The sequence below is a fragment of the Euprymna scolopes genome, chromosome 31 (assembly GCF_053919585.1).
Source record: "Euprymna scolopes isolate OS-2025 chromosome 31, ASM5391958v1, whole genome shotgun sequence".
NCBI lineage: Eukaryota > Metazoa > Mollusca > Cephalopoda > Sepiida > Sepiolidae > Euprymna > Euprymna scolopes.
Genome location: NC_136512.1, coordinates 70531312 through 70537311, shown reverse-complemented (window position 1 = coordinate 70537311; position 6000 = coordinate 70531312).

Here is a 6000-nt window from a genome sequence, read left to right as displayed (position 1 = left end):
TAGATTATATAAAAATGCGAGCATAAAAAGTAATATGGTTAAGATTAAACATAGAAAAGTAAAAGGACTGGTTGTTTAAACTGGAACAGAAAAAGACAGAAAAAGACAAGATATTCTAGTAAAATTATAATAAATTTATAACTTTAAATATCGGAACATTATTTTTTTAAATTCAATTTAACATTATATATACATACTGTTGCAATATTTTAAGATATAAATTTATTTTATTCTTTTTTACTAGAATATCTTGTCTTTTTCTTTTCCAGTTTTAACAATTAGTCCTTTTACTTTTCTAAGTTTTATCGTAACCATATTACTTTTAATGCTCGGATTTTTCTATTGTAATGATATAATGCGCATCTACATAGTTGGTTGATTGTTTTTGTTTTACGGCATATCAACCTTTTCCGTGTTATTTAATGCCGAATCCAAAGATTTTGAAGAAATTTTTTTTTGATAGAATATATTTGTTGTTTTCACGTCGGTTTCTATTTAACTCATAGTTGGGACCCTAACAGGTACTACCACTCCGGGTCAGAGTGGACCTGGGAGCAATGGTAATTAAAGGGTGGCTCCACACTCCCCAAAGCCCACAAGCTGGGGCCTCACCACTGGATATAGTTTAAGGTCATATCCAGGACCCCCATTGAGGGACTTTTACCTTCTGCAGGGGGGGGGGCAGTCGGCGTATTCTAATGCCCCACCGACAGGACCCATCTACAAAGTATGATGCAATTTGTGTTTGACTCATGTCCCGCCTCTTACATTCCGTATAAAAAAAAGACCACGAAACTTAACGTGCTTTTTAAACTGTCAATTATTCTCCAGTTTTATTGTTCCAAAACTCTTTGAAGAAATGATTATCATTATTAATCTTATTAATCTTATTATTATTATTATTATTATTAGTAGTAGTAGTAGTAGTAGTAGTAGTAGTAGTAGTAGTAGTAGTAGTAGTAGTAGTGTTCTTTTGTTGGGGAGAATCGTACCTTAAGAACCAATTCCAGCAGGAATTAGTAGCACGCTGTTATGTGGGTGGAGAAAGTGGAAAGTGGGTAGAGGTGGCCATTCTATAAAAGCGAGTGCGACTTCTAAAAGATGCCGGTGCGCGTTTGTTTCCCTTTGATGTCGTCTCCGCTATTGGAACGCATTCGGAACAGACGGCAAAGGTACCGGTTTAAAAGAACGCCAAAAATATTGGTGAACAATAGTGTATGACGAAATGTTGGCGGGCTGGGGGTATGTACCGGGTGCTCGTTAAGTCAGAAAGAAAAAAATGACGCGTTAGTGCGTTTAAGAGAAAGAAAGGAACACAATCAGTTGTCGGGGCTAATGTGTACCGGCGTCACCTCATAAAACGGACTAATATTTAGCGGAAACAGATTTGGTTGACACCGTTTGATGACAATGACGTAAAAATTTTTTTTTTTCATAACGTTTGTTGTTTTTAAAGATTGTAATTCAAATCTTGTGTATGTGTTCTTCGTACTAGTCGAAGATACGTCCTTGACAATCTGCATGGAAATTGTTTTGTTGTTGGTTTCTGCTTAGTCTTAGTTTTACTGCAACAAAAACCTACACGATATAAGATCTATTTTTTTTAAATGAATACTCTCTCTCTCTCTCTCTCTCTCTCTCTCTCTCTCTCCTATTTTTCTCTCCTTCTTTCCTTTTCTCTCTTGTTCTACCCCTCCCTTTCTCTTTCTCACTCTCTCTCTCTCTCTCTCTCTCTCTCTCTCTCTCTCTCTCTCTCTCTCTCTCTCGCGTGTGCACTCTCACGCGCTCTTTTTCTTTCGCCTCCTTCTTGTTCTCTCTCCCTCTCTTGCCCTCTTTCGCTCCCTCTCTGTCTCTGTCTCTATCTCTGTCTCTGCCTGTTTCTCCCCCCCCTCTCTCTCTCTCTCTCTCTCTCTCTACCGCTGTACGTCTGTAGCATTCGAAAATAATAATAATAATAATAATAATAATAATAATAATAATAACAACAACAACAACAACAACAATGCCTTGCTGAGCGAATTGTAAACACACAGAAAAATCAGCTACGAGGGCACATTGATTCCATCTGTTTCTTAAGGAAATTCTTTAGGCTCTTCGGGAATCATGGTCGGCCACAGAAAATCCGGCAAGCATCGAAGAAAGGCCTCTATTCTCTCTTCTAACTCCAGTCCCTCTGTACTGGATTCTCTAATATCTACGTGGCTAGCATGATCTTGTTTCGTCAGCCATGATTAGATAGAGGTCCTAAGTAATTCGCAATTGTATTTTTCAGTCGACCACACTGAGGATTGAACCTTCAAACATCAAGAGAATATAATTTTCAAATTGATTTATTCCAAGTACTCTAGCCACTACGGGTTAGGGTTAGAGTAAGGATAGTTCCAATAAGAATTTTAGGAGTATGAAACCTGCTTCATTTCTAGATTTAAATATCACTATTTATTATTATTATTATTATTATTATTATTATTATTATTATTATTATTATTATTATTATTATTTATTACTTATTATTATTATTATTATTATTTATTATTATTATTATTTATTATTATTTACTACTTATTATTATTATTATTATTTATTTTTATTATTATTATTATTATTATTATTATTTATTATTATTATTATTGTTATTTATTGTTATTAGTATTATTAATTACTTATTATTATTTATTATTATTATTATTATTTATTTATTATTATTATTTATTATTTATTACTTATTATTATTATTTATTATTATTAGTATTTATTGCTTATTATTATTTATTACTTATTATTTTTATTTATTACTTATCATCATTTTTATTTATTACTTATTATTATTATTATTATTATTTATTACTTATTATTATTATTTAATACTCATTATTATTACTATTATTTCTTACTTATTATTATTTCTTACTTATTATTATTTATTACTTATTATTATTTATTATTAATGTTATTTGTTACTTGTTATTATTATTATTTTTTATTATTATTTATTATTATTATTATCAATTGTTTATTACTTATTATTATTTATTACTTATTATTATTTATTACGTATTATTATTTATTATTATTATTTGTTACTTGTTATTATTATTATTTAGTATTATTATTTTTTATTATTATTTATTATTATTATTATTATTATTTATTATTATTTATTACTTATTATTATTTATTATTAATGTTATTTGTTACTTGTTATTATTATTATTTTTTATTATTATTTATTATTATTATTAATTGTTTATTACTTATTATTATTTATTACTTATTATTATTTATTACGTATTATTATTTATTATTATTATTTGTTACTTGTTATTATTATTATTTAGTATTATTATTTTTTATTATTATTTATTATTATTATTATTATTATTTATTATTATTATTTATTACTTATTATTTTTATTTATTACTTATTATTATTTATTATTAATTATTATTTATTACTTATTATTATTATTTATTACTTATTATTATTATTATTTATTACTTATTATTATTATTATTTATTACTTATTATTATTTATTATTAATTATTATTTATTACTTATTATTATTATTTATTACTTATTATTATTTATTATTAATTATTATTTATTACTTATTATTATTATTTATTACTTATTATTATTATTTATTACTTATTATTATTATTATTTATTACTTATTATTTATTACTTATTATCATTATTATTTATTACTTATTATTATTTTTATTTATTATTATTAATATTATTATTTATTACTTATTAATTATTATTATTATTATTATTATTATTTATTACTTATTATTATTATTATTATTATTTAATACTTATTATTATTTATTACTTATTATTATTTATTACTTATTATTATTCATTATTATTATTTGTTACTTGTTATTATTATTAGTATTATTATTATTATTGTTATTATTATTATTATTTATTATTATTATTTTTTTAATTATTATTTATTATTATTATTTATTATTATTTATTACTTATTATTATTTTTATTTATTATTATTATTTATTAATGTTATTATTATTATGTATTACTTATTATTATTATTATTTTATTATTATTATTATTACTTTTATTATTATTATTATTTTTTTATTATTATTATTATTATTATTATTATTATTACTTTTATTATTATTATTTTATTATTATTATTATCATAATTATTTATTACATTTTATTCTTCATATTATGATTTATTACTTATTATTATTATTACTATATATATTACTGACCCGAGTGGAATCGGAGAGTCGCACATATTAGCTCAAGTCGCCACAATGTAATTTCTTTAATTCCATTCGGATTGAAATATTTTTCCATTTCCCGCCCCCCCCCCCGCCTCAATCAAGCGGTAATAAAGGGTCGCTGACTGGCTAACTTCGATGACATGTTTTATTTTCATTTTTGCTTCAATGCCGTGACTGCCTTGTCTTATGGTGACGGTGTATTTGCTGGTTATTAGAAAAGTAAAATCAATTTTACCTTCGTCAACGGTGATATTTTATAACCCTCTAAATCAGAAGGAACGTGAAATGAATTAATGAATTTTTTCCTCCATGTAAACGTTCCTTAGATTTAAATTTTAATTCATAAGTTTAGAGAGCCAATACAGCGCATTTTTTTTTAATTAAATAAACATATACAGGATGTGTCAGAAATATCTCCCATATTTTGACATGCGATCTTCCCAATCGCGCTTGTGCAAGTTTCTGAGCAATCATTAATTTGTATGGATGGAGCTGCATATCAGTGTGTAGAATTTTTCTGGCTGTTCGATCAGACAATCCCAAGGCCAAAACATGTTTGCGAGCTGAAGTTATTTCTGAGTGTCAGAAACTTTTACTTTAAGGCCTCCCAGGTGGTTTTCTTTTAAGCGCCGAACTTGTATCTCAGAAATTTGCAACCCATAGCTGTATTGATTTTCAATCTGGAACAGCATAATGCCGTCCTAACTTGTAACGTAAAAGCCCTCTGATTCGCCATTCTTCAAAAAACATTTCTACAATAAAAGCAGGATGCCCATGATTCCAAACGATATTGCTTGATGAGGGTAGCTGAAAAGAAGTTGCAAGCTATTAGCTAAATTAAAACATCATGGGTACTTGCATAAGTTCATTAGCAACATATAGTTGAAAGATTAAAATGTTAGAAGTATTTCTGCTGCAACCTGTATTTGTAAATTGTACTTTCTTTACGAATTTTAATTTAAATTTAAACATCGATGAGAAAAAATTTGACATCGATGAGAAAAAAATTCACTTCTTGAATCTGTATAAATCTAAAATGATTTCTTTTAAAAAAATATCCAAACATTAATAGTCAGCACTAAAACAACAACAACTTTTATTGATCGATCCCATTTGACTGGAGATCGACTTCTCTTTGGGCTACTGAACTGTCCGGAAAAACACCCAATTTTCATTATTCTATCTGTTTTGAAGGCTTTCCAATCGGATTATATGCATCGTCACGCTGCACTTATTTTGGACTCCATTCTCTCTAAAGAACTATTTTAGCATTTCGGATCAACTTGAGAGGATTTTCATGCAAGCTGAAATACTATGCGCAGTTTTTTTTAATATTTCTTTACATATCCAATATTTTTACTTCTTTTTTGGGGGAACAATTTATAACTACAATAAATTGCGGTTTCACTTAATGCCTTTACTAGCAAATTCTAGTATTGCTACAAATATAATTTGCTGATTTCTTTATGTCCCCTGATGAGAAGAATAACAAAAATAGCATTCTTTTAAACTCCGCGGAATAAGGACTTTGTAAATTGTTTTTTGGGGTATTCAGTCGAACAATAAAATTTTTTATTGTAAAGTTGAACTTACAGTTTTAATTTTCTTTCTCTGATAATAAGCTGTACTCTCTATTGCGTATTGAGCTTTTTTAGGTTCGGATTATATTTTCTATATATAAATACTGTTATTTATATTAGTTTGAAATGTACCATTGCGTATATCAGGTAAA